Here is an 18035-nt window from a genome sequence, read left to right as displayed (position 1 = left end):
ATTCTGACTAGAAAATAACGTTGTACGGTAGGTCTTGCTTTCAGTTGTAAAAAACTTCCTTTGGGGACATTTAAGGGGTGTCGTAGGCGGCAATCCTAGAATTGGAAGAAAGAAAGATAGTTAATTTTTGAACTTGAATTAATTTTCGTTGGAGTTGAACCCACCGACAGTTCTCTTTTAGTTACTAAAGATTGTGGAGGATGCTGCAAATATGGCTGCTCATCTTTGTTTGTTTCGTGGTTTCGGGAAGCTCCGAATATTGCTGTTATACGTGGAAGGTTTCCACGGAAAAATATAGGCAAGTTGGGGATATTCTATTCCAGAAACTCCGCAGTAAGGACTGCAGTCTTCACTGTACAATTAAAAAAAAGTCTTGCATATGGAATAAATCAGCTCGTTCTAGCCTGTTGACATTGTAAAAATTCTGTTCCGAAAACTTAACAATGTAATGTTTGCCAGTAACTAAAACTTATTTTTGTTCTAGCGTTTTGCAAAACACAGTGTTTCGGTTAAAATAGGGCTAATGTTCTGTCGATTTTAGTTTTTTGCTAAAATAACAATGTTCAAAACAAAGCAAAAAGGCTTTCGCCCCTGGCAAAGAAATGACAAGTAAAACTTCCAAATTCTAAAGGTCCAAAACATAAATCAATAGCGGATAAGGTTTTTGCAATCTTTGGCGATCGTTTATGCTTCTTTGGCGATCGTTATAGCAAACACAAATGAACATTTAGGCACTGATAATTTAAAGTAGGATTGGTTAGTTTGTATCTCCCTAGTTAGTATAATAGTTTTATCTCGGAATCACCTCTAAAATGTCTCGTCTTTCTTATGTAGGTTTTACTTAGTCACCATTAAACTCCGCCAGGTTTTGGTTTGCCAACGTTGCAAAATAATCAAATGGTTGCGTTCAATTTATCAGTGATATGAATATTACATTTACTAACTTTTCCTGTAAGAAGTCTGTGATTAACATGTATGAGCTGAAGATATGCACTGTCTTTGTATTGCGTGATGAACATCAGCAGAAATTTGACGGGACGCAATATGGTCCGCTCACTACACCCTGCGCATAAATTGTTGCGAGTCACCTTCTCTCTTGTCTCCTTGTTCACTACTTCATCCCTCTAATTTTAAATTTAGTTCTTTGAAGGTTTTAAATCCCTAGCTGATGATATACCTACTGTGTGTTGCCTCGAAATCTTCTATATGTAGACCAAGTAAATATGATTGAGGTTGAGGTAATACTGTACCACAGATTATCTGTTATGTTTCACCAGATATCTGACTCTTAAAAAAATACATGGGCCGACGTGTTCCTCAATCACATTCGCCATATAACAAAACTACGCGCAATGTCGCGCAATGTTATTGGACTGGATTGGATAACGTTCCGCCCGCACTAGAATCAGATAACGCACTGCCCGTGCTTAGATTGGATAACGCACCACCCGCTCAATGTCCTTGGATATCGTCCAACTTTAGGAAGCCAAATCATCTGATCGGATGGCTTTCCAGGTTTGCAAAAATATTAAAGGGAGAAATATGTCATCAATAATCTGTAACTGTACCTTAAACGATCACCACATCTCCTCCGTTAGAAACTTTTGTAGCTTGAGTGGCAAAACTATTTAGAATCGATTGGGTGGTCTTGGCATAACTCGTAGAACTTGGATAAGAGATTCGAATTAATGCAATATTGCTAAACCCCGACACATATTCCCCAGAAATCTTAGAACACCATTTTACTTCTCGCATTTTCCTGGAGACTGGATATTCAGTTTTAGTGAAACTTACATCATCAGAAAAAGCATGATTTATATATATATATGTATATATATATATATATATATATATATATATATATATATATATATATATATATATATATATATATATATATATATATATACTTAAATTCTCACAGTCAAAACTTAAATTCTCGGCAACTCTAGATGATGGCTTGTCTCCTGAGAGAATTCGCTAATGTGCCCTTTGTTTCTGTGACAGCAGCCGACACTAAAGCTCGCAAAACGATTTTTAAGGTATCATATCATCCCAACGCTCTTGAAAGCATGTTTCCACTTCCTTAAATTGTCTATTTTTATTCTATTTTTTCTTGGGGAAAAAAAGTCGTAAGGAAGGTTGGAGCTGAATGATGTTCCCTAATGTCCTCTTAACTGACGCAATCTCTGCGAGGATCGTGACTCTTGATTGACATCTTCATTAACTAATAGAGGTTTTCTTCTTTTTGCACGCTATACAACATGACGGGATTCCGCCAGATTCAATTTCCGTCAAGCCGACTGAAGTTTAATCAGAAGAGACTTCATATCCGGAAAATGAAAGCCCCATAAGGCTTTCTGCTCTTCCTATTGAAAATACATTTTCTCTCTTAATCTCCGTCTTATGACACTCTGAGGAGTGTTTTGAGGGCTTCGTGCTTTTGAATGAATCTGAGGTATTATCTGGGTTTTGAAGAGATGTTAAATAGCTTTTAAAAACAGTGCTCCGATAGTGGTTTTCTTAATGCCTTAGCGATGGTATCCTAGGACTTATTTACCTAGTTTAAAATAGTATACATCGTGGTCTTGATACTTTCTACGTAAAAATACATAGAGTTTGAGAAACTGGAAGATCTCATATATTTGCTGCCTGGAGGGGCAACCTATTTTGTTTATTTTTCAGAAAGGCTTCTGAAGGTTAGTGCAAGGTTATCTACAGAGTAGCACAGGGAGAATCAACGTCTTTACAACACAATAAGTGCTTGGTGTTGTAATATTTGGGGAGGAATTACGTTTCTTTGGTAAAGAAAAAAATTAACGAACCCTAGTCCCTCCACCTCAAAGTTTGTTGAAGGATTAACGTCCCTTTATATTGAACAGTGACTCCTCCTTCTGCTATGTGTAAACAGGCGTTCGGCTAAATTATAGCATTTTAACTTGTTATGGTCAGTTTTCTCATGTTATAAATAACTGTAAGCTATTGAATCTGCATATATTAAAAATACTGTTTACTGTATAGCGGAAGACACTATCGGCAGACTCTTGTATTATTAAACAAAAAAACAAGTTTTTGAAGCTGAAAGTAATGAGCAACATTAAAATTTAAAATGAACAGAAATTATTACGTATATTAATGGGGTTGCTCCCTCCTCAACACCTCGGTCTTTTAGTACTTAAGTTTTTTAGTACTTTTAAAAAACCGTCTTATCGTTCTAATTAAATGACCCTTGTGTTTCAGGAGGCACTATTAAATAATTGGGACAAAAGTCAAACTTTAGTGTAAATAGCGAGGCGTTGAGGAGGGGGCAACCCCTTTATATAAAATAATTTCAGTTCGTTTTAAGTTTTAATGTTGCTCCTTACTTTCAGTTGAAAAAAATAATTTTTTGTTTAATTTCTGATCGTTTTTTAGATAATGCCATGGATTCTGGCCCCACCTCCGCAGAAAAACCCCCTCCCCAGAGAAATATCCTCTGGACAATTAAATACCGCTGAAAATTTACCCCGGTCAAAGACTTTTAACCCCTCTGCGCGTAATATTGAGATGGAAAAGAGAAAACAAGACATATTAAAAGAATTTTGCATAAGAATTCTGGCAAATTCCCCCAGTGTATAATTACACCTGACAAGTTCACTCCCTAAAAACTCCCCTCCCCATGGAAAATTCCCCCTTAGAAAAACCCCCATCAGAAAATTTATCCCCCACCCGAAAACGTATGCCTACATCCCAATAACAAACACTATGCGCAAACAATAGGCAATTTTTATAACTTAAATACCTTTCCTCTGGGCCTGTGGGGTGCCATATCATACCCACAGGCATAGTTATGGGGCCTTTAAGCTGCGATGAACATAATGGCTGCCTCAGAGTTTGGATCTGATAATTTTGAAAAAAAGGGGGGAGGGGGCTTAGCTGCCCTCCAATTTCTTTGGTCACTTAAAAAAGGAGCTAGAACTTTAAATTTCCGTTCGAATGAGCCCTCTCCCGATATTCTAGGACCACTGGGTTGATACGATCACCCCTCGGCAAAAAAAACAAAAAAAAACAACAAATTCACACGCATACGTGATCTTTCTTCTGATAAAAAATACAAAGTTCCACATTTTTTCAGATAGAAGCTTGACACCTATATTACGGTTCTCTGATTCGCTGAATCTGACGGCGTGAGTTTCATTGCAATTACTCGACTTTTAGAGGCTGTTTCCCCCTTTTTTTGAAAATCAGGAAAATTTTCTCGGGCTCGTAACCGTTGATGAGTAAGACTAAACTTAATGAAACTTATATATTTGAGATCAGCATAAATAGCCCATTCTTTTGATATATCCGTTTTTTAGAGTTTCAGTTACTATTGAGCCGGGTCGCTCCTTAATTACGGTTCGTTACCACGAACGAATTTTTAAAACTTCGTCCAACGACTATCAGCAAGTATTATTGTCAAAAGCAGTAAACTCGACATAACAATTAAAACAATCATAATAAAGAAAAAAAAAAAAACAGTTGGAATAAGCATGCTCAGCGTCTTATTCATACCCATAAATTTATTTCGGAGGGAATATGATATTATTGGGGGAGGTACGTATCATAGGCAGCGCAATCGTGCTGCCTAAGTAAAGAATGATGTTGGCACTTTGTATTATTTATTTTTTTGTGTTCTTTTTCCGTAGCAGGGCATTTCGTATTAAAGGAGCTGTTGTAGAAACTTCGAAGAGGGCTCATTTGATCGAAAATTGAAGGATTTATTGCCCTTGGAAAAAGTTAAAAGTGATTAGAGGGGAGCTACCACCCCGTCCACGCCCATCATGTTCCCAAACACATCCAATCAAAATTTTTAGATAGCCATTTTGTTCAGCGTAGTTGATTTCCAGATAGAAATTATGTTTTGGGGGAGGACATTCCCCCCATCCCTCAGGGCAAGGGTTTTAAGTTATGCACTGGGGGCATATAAGAATGATGTTGGCTCAATTTTATTTATTATTTTTTTTTCCTTTAGACCAGGACACTTCGTATCGAAAAAAATTATCTTAGAAACTTCGAAAAGGGCTCAATCAGTTGGAAATGGGAGTGACTTGTGCCCTTTTTAATAGTCGAAAGTGATTGGAAGGCAACTAACACCCCTTCCACGCCCACCATTTCCCGAAACACATCTAATCAAAATTTTGAGGTAGATATTTTGTTCAGCGTAGTTGATTTCCAGACAGAAATTATGTTTTTGAGGAGGACACCCCCCCACAGCCTTCAGGGCAAGGGTTGTAAGTTATGCCCTGGGGGCATATAAGTTTTTTTTTTAGAAAGTGTTGTTGTAGAAACTTCAAAAAGGGCTCATTCAATTCTAAATTCAAAGGGCTAGTGCCCTTTTTAATAGTCGAAAGTGATTGGAAGGCAACTAACACCCCTACACGCCCACCTTTTCCCCAAACACATCCATTCAAAATTTTGAGATAGCGATTTTGTTCAACATAATCGAAAGTTCTGGAAATTAGGTCTTTGAGGATGACACCCCCCCCACAGCCCTCAGGGCAAGGTTGTAAGTTATGCCCTGGGGGCATATAAGGTTTTTATAGAAAGCTTTGTCGTTGAAACTTCAAAAAGGGCTCATTCGATTGGAAATTGAAATCGCTATTGCCCTTTTTAATAGTCAAATGTGATTGGATTGCAACTAAAATCCCTTCCACGCCAATCATTTCCCCAAACACATCCAATCAAAATTTTGAGATAGCCACTTTGTTCCAGGCAGTTGAAAGTTAAGGAAACTATACCTTTGAGAAGGACATTCCCCCACAGTCTTCAGGGCAAGGGTTTTAAGTTATTCCTTGGGGGCATATGAGTTTTTTATTGAAAGATTTGTCGTAGAAACTTGAAAAAAGGGTTCATTCGATTTGAAATTCAAAGGGATAGTGCTCTTTTTAAGAGTCGAAAGTGATTGGAGGGCAACTAACCCCCCTCTCACGCCCACCTTTTCCTCAAACACATCCCATTTTGTTCAACGTAGTTGAAAGTTTTGGAAATTATGTCTTTGAGGATGACACTTCCCCCCAAAGCCCTCGGGGCAAGGATTGTGAGTTATGCCCTGGGGGTATATAAGTTTTTTTTTATAGAAAGCGTTGTTTTAGAAACTTCAAAAAGGGCTCATTCGATTGGAAATTGAAAGGACTAGTGCCCTTTTTAATAGTTGAAAGTGATTGAAGCGCAACTAACCCCCTCTTACGCCCACGATTTCCCCAAACACATCCAATCCATTATGAGATATCCATTTTGTTCAACGTAGTAGATGGTTCTGGAAATTAGGTCTTTTAGGATGATAACCCCTCGGAGCTCTTAGTGCAAGGGTTGTAAGTTTTGCCCGGGGGGCATATACGGTTTGTATAGATAGTTGTTGTAGAAATTTCAAAAAGGGCTCATTTGATTGGAAATTGAAAGGGCTAGTGCCCTTTTTAATAGTCGAAAATGTGTGGAGAGTAATTAACCCCCCTCTCACGCCCACCATTTCCCCAAACACATTCAATCAAAGTTTAGAGATAGCCATTTTGTTCAACGTAGTAGAAAGTTCTGGAATATATATATTTGAGGATGACAAACCCCCCATAGCCCCCAGGGGAAAAGTTGTAAGTTATGCCCTGGGGGATATAAGGTTTTTATAGATAGCGTTGTCGTTAAAACTTCTAAAGGGGCTCATTCAATTGGAAATTGAGAGGGCTAGTGCCCTTTTTAATAGTAGAAAGTGATTAGAGGGTAACCAACGTCCCTTTCACGCCCACCATTTCCCCAAACACACCCAATAAAAACTATGAGATAGCCATTTTGTTTAACATAGTTGAAAGTTCTCAAAATTAGGTCTTTGAGGATGAAAACCACCCTCACAGCCCTTAGGGTAAGGATTGTAATTTATGCCCTGGGGGCATATAAGGTGTTTATAGAAAGCATGTGCATTGTCAGTTTAATATGCATATACTGATATTTAGTAATGAAAATGTTAATATTATTTGAGTGATTAAAGTTATAAAAGTAAAAACATTTACATTTTTCAGTAAAGTGCAAATTATGTTCTGGCCTTGGGAAGGCATAGGGGTTTTGAACCCAACTCATGTTAATTTCTGCTCGTTTTGAGTTTGACTCGGTTATTTATTGTAGTTTCTGTTCGTTTTGGGTTTCATTTATTTATCGATGCTGTAATAGTTTCACGCTTGGTAGATTATTTGATTTTATTTTTGCTTATATTTGGTTTAGTAGAGTTCTTTACTTTTTTTTGAAAAACTTATTTTGTGGAAAAAGTTTTTTTAACTAATTAAAAAATAGGTGAGTTATTTGGAATATGTTTAGAAATATAGTAAAAATAATAAAGATATTGATATTTCTAGGGGTTGGATACGAGCCCGGAGGCTCCCCAATGTGTGCGCACATGGGCAGCAATATAACTAAACCGAGTCCGTAGATGACCTTCCTGGTTTTTCCCTGGAGAAACGGCTTAGTGTCGGGTCTTATAGATTTACTATGGTCTTTAGCTGTATGGTCTGGTTCAGAGGCAGGTTCGTAATATCTCGGGAATAGTAGGTGGGAACAGGGGCGGATCCAGGATTTTTTGGGGGGTGGTGCAAAATAGGTTGATCCGAAAAAACAGTTTTTTTGGGGGGGAGGGGGCAAAAAGGCTTATTCGATTCGGGGTCTTTATAGTAAAAATTAAATAGAAAAAAAAGTTTTTTCAACTTAAAGTAAGGAGCGACATTAAAACTTAAAACGAACAGAAGTTATTCCGAATATAAAAGGGGCTGTCCCCTCCTCAACGCCTCGCTCTTTATGCTAAAGTTTGACTCTGTCTCACAACTTCATTTTTTAAAACAATACAAAACTTAGCGTAAAGAGCAAGGCGTTGAGGAGGGGACAGCCCCTTCCATATTCGGAATAACTTCTGTTCGTTTTAAGTTTTAATGTCGCTCCTTACTTTCAGTTGAAAAAACTTTTTCTGTTTAATTTTTACTGTTAACGACCACGAATCTTGTGCACAACTAAAGTTCTTTTTATTCATCCAAGACAGGAACGTATGTAGGGAAGAAGGGCTCGGGCTCTGCCCCCCCCCCCCGCCAAAATCCACTCCCGATTATTCTTCTTATTAAGACTATTAGATATCTTTTTTTTACTTTTGCCTCCCTCCGGAAAAATTCCCATGTACCTGCCTGATCCAAGTACAGAAATACAATTCTAATGTCAAAACCTCCGTATCCCAACTATTGTCTCAAGAAAAAAGGAGATATGACGTTTTGTTTTGAAGAAAAAGGAAGAACAAAAACTTTTCAAGTGTCATAGGAACAATATAGAATCCGGTAAAACGGATTAGACTTTGGACGAGGGTACCGAGTTCCAAAAAAGGAATATATATATATATATATATATATATATATATATATATATATATATATATATATATATATATATATATATATATATATAAGTTTCGTCAAAAATCTCACATAATTCCTGTTGAATTATAAAATTTGTATTGCTACAAAATTGCGTTTTAAGTTCAAATATCTAAGTTATTTTATTATAACCAGATATATGTAGGCTGTAGACATTTATTTGGGATCGGGGGCATGCGAACAAAAAACAATAAACAGATGAGTTTTAGGGAAAGTTTGTTATAGAATTATAGAATTTGATGAATTATAGGGAAAAACAGATGATTTAGGAACATGATGAATATAGGAACAATAAAAGATGAATTATAGGAAAAGTTTATTATAGAATTATAGAATTCGATGAATATAAGAAAAAAACAGATGAACTAGGAACATGATGAATATAGGAACAACAAACAGATGAATTATAGAATTAAGGAAACTATGCAACAACTCATGCAAATGTTTGACTTTCTTTTTGATTTGCAGTAGCCTTTGTGTCTATACAGCCAAGCTATAGAGGGGTTAGAGGATTTTGGCAAAGGGTAGTGCAGGCTTGCCTTGAAAAGTCGTTTGTCAGCCCATGTATATGAATTCTCTCGCATGGTAACCAGGCAAAAACTCAGAATCGTTATTTTTTTGTGGGTTTATTTTGCAAAATTTGCCGAAAAATCAGTTAAACTTGCATCAGAGGCAACGCTATAGCGTTGCCTATAGTAAAAGCCATACGGCTCCAATGTTTTATTATTATTTTTATTATTATTAGTTTTATTATTTTTTTTCCAGAGGCACTTCATATGGAAGGGGTCGTCGTAGAAACTTCAAAGGGGGCTCATTCGATTGGAAATTCAAAGGGCTAGTGCCCTTTATAATAGTCGAAAGTGATTGGAGGGCAACTACCCCCCCCCATTTCGATCATTCCCCCAAACACATCCAATCAAAATTTTGAGATACCATTTTGTTCAGCGTAGTTCGAAACTTCGAAAAGGGCTCAATCAGTTGGAAATGGGAGTGACTTGTGCCCTTTTTAATAGTCGAAAGTGATTGGAAGGCAACTAACATCCCTTCCACGCCCACCATTTCCCGAAACACATCTAATCAAAATTTTGAGATAGATATTTTGTTCAGCGTAGTTGATTTCCAGATAGAAATTATGTTTTTTAGGAGGACACCCCTCCACAGCCCTCAGGGCAAGGGTTCTAAGTTATGCCCTGGGGGCATATAAGGTTTTTATAGAAGGCGTTGTCGTAGAAACTTCAAAAAAAACTCATTTGACTGGAAATTCAAAGGGCAAGTGCCCTTTTTAATAGTCGAAAGTGATTGGATAGCAACTAGGCCCCCCCACGCCCACATTCCCCCAAACACACCCTATCAAAATGTTCAGATAGCTATTTTGTTCAGCGTAGTTGATTTCCAGATGGAAAATATGTTTTTGAGGAGGATTCTTCCCCACAACCCTCAAGGCAAGGATTTTAAGTTATAACCTGGGAGCATATAAGGTTTTTATAGAAGGCATTGTCGTAGAAACTTCAAAAAAGGCTCATTCGATTGGAAATTGAAAGGGCTAGTGTCCTTTTTAATATTCGAAAGTGATTTGAGAGCAACTAACCCCCCTCTCACGTCCACCGTTTCGCAAAACACATCCAATCAAAATTTTGAGACAGCCATTTTATTAAACGTAGTTTTGAGTTCTGGAAATTTGGCCTTTGGGTATGACAACTCCCCCACAGCCCCCAGGGCAAGGATTGTAAGTTATGCACTGGGGCATATAAGGTTTATGGAACGAGTCGTCGTAGAAACTTCAGAAAGGGCTCATTCGATTGGAAATATAAATGGCTAGTTCCCTTTTGAATAGTCGAAAGTGATTCTAAGGCAACTGACACCCCTTCCACGCCCACCATTTCCCCAAACACATCCGATCAAAATTTTGGTATAGCCATTTCGTTCAACGTAGTTGAAAGTTCTGGAAATTATATGTTTGAGCTGGACACTCCCCCCACCCCACAGTCTTCAGGGGCAAGGGTTATAAGTTATGCCCTGGGGGCATATATGGTTCTTATGGAAGGAATGCTCGTATAAACTTCAGAGAGAGCTCAGTTGATTGGAAATTGAAGGTTGTAGTTCAATTTTTAAGCGTTAGAAGATATTAGAGGGTAACCAGCGTCCCCCCCCCCAACTCTTTTTTTCCAAATGCATCCAATAAAAATTTTAAGATAGCTATTTTGTTAAAAATAGTTCAAAGATCATATAACAAGAATTCCGGTGTCGACAGAACCCACCAGGGCCCAGGGGCAGGCGTTGTAAGTTTTGCCCTGGGGGCATATATGGGTCTTATGGAAGGGATGCTCGTATTAACTTCAAAGAGGGATCATTTGATTGGAAATTGAAAGTTCTAGTTGACTTTTTAAGAGTCAAAAGAGATTGGAGGGCACCTATCCTCCCTCCCCTCCACGCCCTTTTTTCTCAAACCCATCCGATAAGAACTTTGAGATAGCTTTTTTTTAAATAGTTTAATAACCATATAACGAAAACTCAGGGGTCAACACCGCCTCCCGGGGCCCGAGGACAGGTGTTTTAAGTTATGCCTTGGGGGAATATATATTTCTTATTTAAAGGATGCTCGTAAAAAATTCAGAGATGGCTCATTTGATTGGAAATTGAAAGTTGTAGTTAAGTTTTTTAGAGTCAAAAGAGAATGGAGGGCAACTAGCCCACCCCACGCTCCTTTTCCCCCAAATGCATCCAATACAAATTTTGAGATCGCCATTAAGTTAAAAATTGATCAAAAGTCAGATAACAAAAACTCAGGTTTCGTCACAACCCCCCAGGGCCCGGGAACAGGCGTTGTAAGTTATGCCCTGGGGCATATATTGTTTGCATGAAAGGGATACTTGAATAAACTTCAGAGAGGGCTCATTTGATTGGATATTGAAAATTCGGGCTCACTTTTTAATAGTCAAAAGAGATCCGAGGGCAGCTAGCCCCCTCCCCCACCCCTTCTTTTTCAAAACCCATCTGATGAAAATTTTGAGATAGACATCTTGTTAAAAATAGTTGAAAGGTCGGATAAGGAAAAAATCCGGTGTCAATACAACCCCCTAGGGCCCGGGGGAAGGCGTTCGAAGTTATGCCCTAAGGGCATGTATGGTTCTTATGAAAGGGATGCTTATACAAACTTCATAGAGGGCTCATTTGATTGGAAATTGAAAGTTCTAGTTCACTTTTTAAGAGTCAAGAGAGTTAAACTAGCCCCCCCCCACGCTCTTTTTCCCCAAACCCGTCCCCTACAAATTTTGAGATAGATAGTGTTTTGGAAATTGTTCAAAAATTAGATAACAAAAACGCCTCCCAGAGCCCGGGGGATAGGCATTGTAAGTGTTGTCCTGGGGGCGTATATGGTTCTTATGAAAGGGACATAAGAGAACTTCATAATAAGAAAATACATAAGAAAATAAGAAAACATAAGGAGGACATAAGAAAACTTCAGAGGGGGCTCATTTGATTGGAAATTGAAAGTTCTAGTTCAATTTTTAAAAGTCCAAAGATATCCGAGGGCAACTAGCCCCCCCCCCACACACCCCTTTTCCCCAAGCCCATCCGATAAAATTTTTATAATGGACATTTCATTAAAAATAGTTCAAAGGTCAGATAAGAAAAAATCCTGTGTTAACGGAACCCGTCAGGGCCCGGAGGCAGGCGTTATGACTAATGCTCTAGGGGCATATATAGTTCTTATGGAAGGGATGCTCGTATAAACTTCAGATAGGGCTCATTTGATTTGAAACTGAAAGTTCTTAGTTCACTATTTAAGAGTCAAAAGAGATCAGAGGGCAACTAGCCCCCCTCTTCCACAGCCTAAATGCATCAGATAAAAATTTTGAGATAGACATTTTGTTAAAAATAGTTCAAAGTTCTGATAACAAAAAACTCCGGTGTCGACCCTGGCCCCAGGGCCCGGGGATAGGTGTTGTAAGTTTTGCCCTGGGGACATATATGGTTGTTATGGAAGGGATGCTCGTATAAAATTCCTAGAGGGCTTATTTCATTGGAAATTGAAAGTTTTAATTCACTTGTTAGGAGTCAAAAGTGATTGGAGGGCAGTTGGCCTCCCCCCAGATTCCATTAAATTTTTTTCCCAGAGGCACTTCATATGGAAGGGGTCGTCGTATAAACTTCAAAGGGGGCTCATTCAATTGGATATCGAGAGATCTAGTGCCTTTTTTAAGAATCAAAAGTGATCAGAGGGCAACTGGCCCCCCAAGGCCTTTTTTCCCCAAATGCATCCGATAAAAATTTTGAGGTAGCAACTTTGTTAAAAATAGTTCAAAGATCATATAACAAAAACTCCTTTACGTATGGTCATTTCGTTAAAAACAGTTCAAAGATCAGATAAGAAAAACTCCTGTGTCGACACCCCCCCCCCCAGGGCCGGAAAAGGGGTTGGAAGTATGGTTCAAGAGGCGAATATGGTTCTTATAAAAGGTATGCTCGTATAAACTTCAGAGAGGGGTTCATTTGATTGGAAATTAATAGCTGTAGTTCATTTTTTTAGAGTGAAAAAAAATCAAATGGCAACTAGCCCCTCCCGCCCTCCACACCTTTGGGTGTATCGGATGGATAAACCCCCCCGATAAAAATTTCAGGTGACTATTTTGTTAAAAATATTCCAACCATCAGATATTAGAACTCCAGGGTCGACACAACCCCCCAGGGCCCAGGGATAGGCGTTGTAAGTTATACTCTGGGGATATATACGGTTCTTATAGAAGGGATACTCGTATAAACTTCAGAGAGTGCTCATTTGATTGAAAATAGAATGTTCTAGTTCACTTTTATAGAGTCAAAAGAGACCGAAGCTTCATCTAGTCCCCCCACGCCCTTTTTCCCCAAACCCATCCGATGAAAATTTTGAGATAGTAATTTTTGTTAAAAATAGTTCAAACATCAGATAATAAAAACTCTTAGGTTGACACAGACCCATCTTTTACTTTGATATTGTTACTTTGATATCAGTTTTGATACTTTGATGAATATTTGATTTTTTTTTTTTTTAAGTTTGATTTTGAAATGAGGAAGTTTTAAAAATTTAAAATTTTTTGCATTGAAAAATGAACAAAAATTAATTTAAAAAAACTTTCCGAAAAATGACTTTTTCAAAGAAAAGTAAAGGCTATTTAAAACTTAAGCTCAGCAGATACAAATACCTTTTAAAATTCAAACTAGAAACGACCAGAAATTACTATTAAAGAATAAATGAAACCAAAAACGAACAGAATTTAAATAAACAATCATAGCAAAAACATACAACAAGTAATAATATAAATGAATAAACAGATCTCAAAGCGAGTAATGCTTAGATTGAATATGAATAGCAAGCTTAAAAAAAAATATATTCCTATTTAAGTTTAAATGAAACTTAAAATGAACAAAACTTAAATAAACAATCGATGCAAACAAACATACAATAGATATTAATGTAAATGAATAGATAAATCTTAAAAAAAGTGAAACTTAAATTGAATATGCAAATCAAGCTTGAAACGAACAAAAATCACCACAAAAAAGAGTTTGGGTATGACCTCCTTCTCTCACTGTAAAAGTCTAAAACCTATTTTCCTATTGAAGTATAAACGAAACTTAAAACGAACATAAATTAAATAAACAATCAATGCAAACAAACATGCAATAGATATTAATGTAAATTAATAAATATATCTTAAAACGAGTGAAACTTAAATTTAATATGCAAATCAAGCTTAAAACGAACAAAAATCACAACAAACAAGAGTTTGGGTATGAACTCCTTCTCTCACTGTAAAAGTTTAAAACTCACTGTGTAATTGGCGCTTTACTGAAAACTATGTGCGTCTTGAACTGTCTTGGAATATTTGATGTATAATAATATTAATTGTTGAAAGATCCATCAGTTCAAGAATTTATTCACTGTAGTTGTATTTTTATTTTTAATACTGTATGAACTGGAAAAGAAAATATTTGTAATATAATCCTTTTTCAGTTAAGCGCCAATGACGCAGTAGGCTTTGGTTTGTATATTAATTGCTGAAAGCTCATCAGTTCCAAATGTTACTATAATTCTAATGTTTATTTTCAATTTTAAGTACAAAAGAACCATATTTGTCATAAAATTGGTTTTCAGTAAAGCGCCAGTGACGCAGTAGGTTTTAGACTTTTACAGTGAGAGAAGGAGGTCATACCCAAACTCTTGTTTGTAGCGATTTTTGTTCGTTTTAAGCTTGATTTGCATATTCAATTTAAGTTTCACTCGTTTTAAGATTTATTTATTAATTTTAGCAGGTATTTGTATCTGCTGAGCTTAAGTTTAAAATGGCCTTTACTTTTTTTTTGAAAAACTCATTTTTCGGAAAGTTTTTTTAATTAATATTAAATAAAAATATGTCTCCAGGTGCTTTAGATCTTTTGAACAAAAGACCGGTATAATAAACATTATGACGGTGTAAATGAGCTGCTGAAAAATTTATCAATGAGCTGCTGGAAATCGTCAGAACCAAAAATTCCGCCAGAAAGTTTTCAAGCAAAGATCTAACACACCATTAAACCAAAGAGGAGCCAAAAGTATCAGCCTGTCAGAAACCTCCGAGGAAATCCTTCGAGGAAAAAGTTTTCATAAGAAGCATAAGAGCTTAATAACAACCCAATATAACTGTTAACAACCTTTTAGCAACCTTATTTTCCCTATCCTGTAAGTTGCACAAATGTTGCATATCCAAGTGCCCTTTTGCAATGACAAAGCAAGGTATTCATTGCAACTGCCCCCAGTTTCCTTCTGTGCAAGTATGGTACAGAAACGTATGCAGAATTTTTGTTCGGTTGGGGGGTGTTGGTTCCGTTAGAGTTTGTGTTGGGATGGGGGGAGGGGGTTTACTAAAAGAATGAAGATGATGGGGTTAACCATATAGGGGACTTTGTATAACGTTCTCAAATAATTTCTTTTTTACCTGCATATTCAAGACCAATTTACGAGCTCGTGAAACATTTCGGATCATAACGGGTAAATCCCCTTCCCCGACCCTGGATACAGACCTGATGGAGTTTATATATATATATATATATATATATATATATATATATATATATATATATATATATATATATATATATATATATATATATATATATATATATATATATATATATATATATATATATATATATATATATATATATATATATATATATATATATATATATATATATATATATATATATATATATATATATATATATATATATATATATATATATATATATGTTTTACGTATGAAAAATAATGTCAGGTAACGTGATTTATTCAAATAAGGTCACGCATCATGAATGTAGTTTGGTCTTGGCCTCTTCTTGATCGTTCAGGTGATGGGTCGAGACTAATCACCAACACAACAATGTTCTTGAAAAAACTTCAGTAAGTCAATTTTTTGTAGGCTTAGCAGAAGGATGTCTAACATTGAAACGGCGCATAAAAGATCTTGTTCTAGTAACTGAGCGTCCATTTTCAGAAGAAGATAAAGTTATATTTATTCTGTCTGTGTTTTGGAATTTATTCATCTTTGGACTTTCAACGGTTTAATTTTACAATCTTAAACAGAAAAAAAAAAATTTCTTAAAAAAAATAAAAGATATTTCATTTCAAAATATGAAAGTGGCTTATGTGCCACCTTGCAATTTTCCTAGGGTTTTTCAACTGTATTTTTCAAAGAAATCCTGGTACTTGTGTATCACACAGAAGACACTCGAGAAGTTTGCTCTGTAAAATCTGACAAAAACCGGGTGAGCTATCTGTATTTGGAGACATTTTGCTTAGGCTCAGTGGAAAAACTACATTATAGGTATATTTTAATTAAAAATTTTATATATAAAGTTGGTATCTTGGTTAGGTATTTAATGTAATGCGTTCTTGGCGACCTTCTTTCCATAATTCTCCGTTGTAGTAGGCCTACCCATAATTGTGTTGCTAAAGTATTATATTTTTTGGTATATTTCATTAGGATTAACCTAACCTCATTTCTCGATTGTTTTCTGTGCAATAGATAAGTACCAAAATCCTTAAGATCCTCTTTCAAATTTTTAACATTTTCGTCAATCAATCAATCTAAAAGTTTCGTGCAAATTCTTGATCAATGAGCCGCTCAAAATCGTCAGACCAGAAACTTCCGCCAAAGAGTTTCTACACAAATATCTAACAAACCATCGAACAAAAGAGGAGCATAAAATATCAGCATGTCACAACCCATGGCAAAGCTGCTCAAAGAGGCTGCTATCACTGCGTAAATGATTTGACATATTCATTCGCTACAGGGAAACAGATCCTTTTATCACAGTTTTACTTTGTGGGAGGACAGTGGCCTTTGTGATGATTCAATCCACTCCTATTTGTGACAATGTTGTCGCACATTCCATTCTATGAATGATTTCCATGTCGGCCTTTTTGACCTTTCCCCCGTACCCTGAAATGTATACCTTTTCTTAAGGTAAGTTTAATAAAAGAAAAGAAACGTGTCACCAAGGATTAATGAATCTTTCTCGGGAAAGGAGGTAACCAGAGGATGGGTTTGTTAGGTACGAAATTGCAAATGTGTTCTTGATGCGTTGTTGGCCCTCTCCCTGCTTTTCAGCTTAACGAAGAAGCAGCCGTGCGCGATGTTTATTCATTTTCTATTTGTCTCGTGTCGTAAATGAATATTAATAATTTATAGAGGGTTGTAACAGTGCCTGACACCGTAAGACGGCACGAATGCTGTTTTTTTCTTGGGGGGGGGGGAGGGGGAAGGTTCCAAAAAAAAAAATTTGCGGCGAAAAACAGTGAAATGAAAAATTTTCTTTGACTATTTGAACAAGAAGCGCTCTTAAATTGTAGGTAATTGAGGAATTTGGCAGGGACGGGCCTCGATTCCCCCCTGCGCATGTCCCAGTGTCAGACCCCCTTTTTGCACCGTATTTCCTTTATGCTGGAATGAATCGGGAACACAGGCTCTTGATATCCATTTTCCTATTTTAGACCTGAGATATCTCGTTTCCCCCAAGAATAGTCGGATTAATTACTCGTTGTGCCCCAACTATAGCTAGGAAACACGATCATTTATTATTTAGGGTAAGTGCTGTGATACTGTTGCTATAGCAATGGAAGTTTTCCTGTTATTAAAGGATTTTGTTTCTCTCTTTTGTCATATTATCTTTTAGTAGTATATGATACCTTGGTAACCAGTTGACCTTAATCAAAATTGTAAATATGTCAATATCTTAGAGCATTTCAAAATTTCTTTAAGACATGGAAGGCAAATTACCAAAAGGATTTTATTCAATTTTGGCCATCATTTAATCGGGTTTCAAGAGCATCAGATATTTTTCTGATCAGGGGCCTTAGTAAAGGGCCTTGCGTCTTTAATGTATTATATATTTCCCCTCAATCACTTCGTACAGAAAAGGTAATCGCGGAAACATGGGAGGGGACTCATTCGATTGGAAATTGGAAGTTCTAGTGCCCTTTTGTGAATATTGGTAAAAGGACCGCTTCGGCTGTTGGTTCTTCTCCTTCAGGATCCAACTTCAGGTCTTATCTTGGGCCACCTTGTATGAAGTCAATGTTTTTGGAACCAGCGACGGAGA

General features: G+C 36.8%; 2 protein-coding genes across 3 annotated transcripts in view; both read left to right on the top strand.

Moving 5' to 3' along the window:
- Positions 1–18035, top strand: part of MED18 (mediator complex subunit 18) — a 447146-nt gene that overhangs the window by 105486 nt on the left and 323625 nt on the right. The window lies entirely within an intron of this gene.
- LOC148948438 (uncharacterized) overlaps positions 1–18035 on the top strand; it is a 105591-nt gene that overhangs the window by 22934 nt on the left and 64622 nt on the right. The window lies entirely within an intron of this gene.

This window comes from Artemia sp. Qi Xiang Cuo, chromosome 9 (genome assembly GCF_049724085.1).
Source record: "Artemia sp. Qi Xiang Cuo chromosome 9, ASM4972408v1, whole genome shotgun sequence".
Lineage (NCBI taxonomy): Eukaryota > Metazoa > Arthropoda > Branchiopoda > Anostraca > Artemiidae > Artemia > Artemia sp. Qi Xiang Cuo.
The sequence above is the reverse complement of the archived record's forward strand: the minus strand, read 5'-3'. Positions and strand labels throughout refer to the sequence as shown.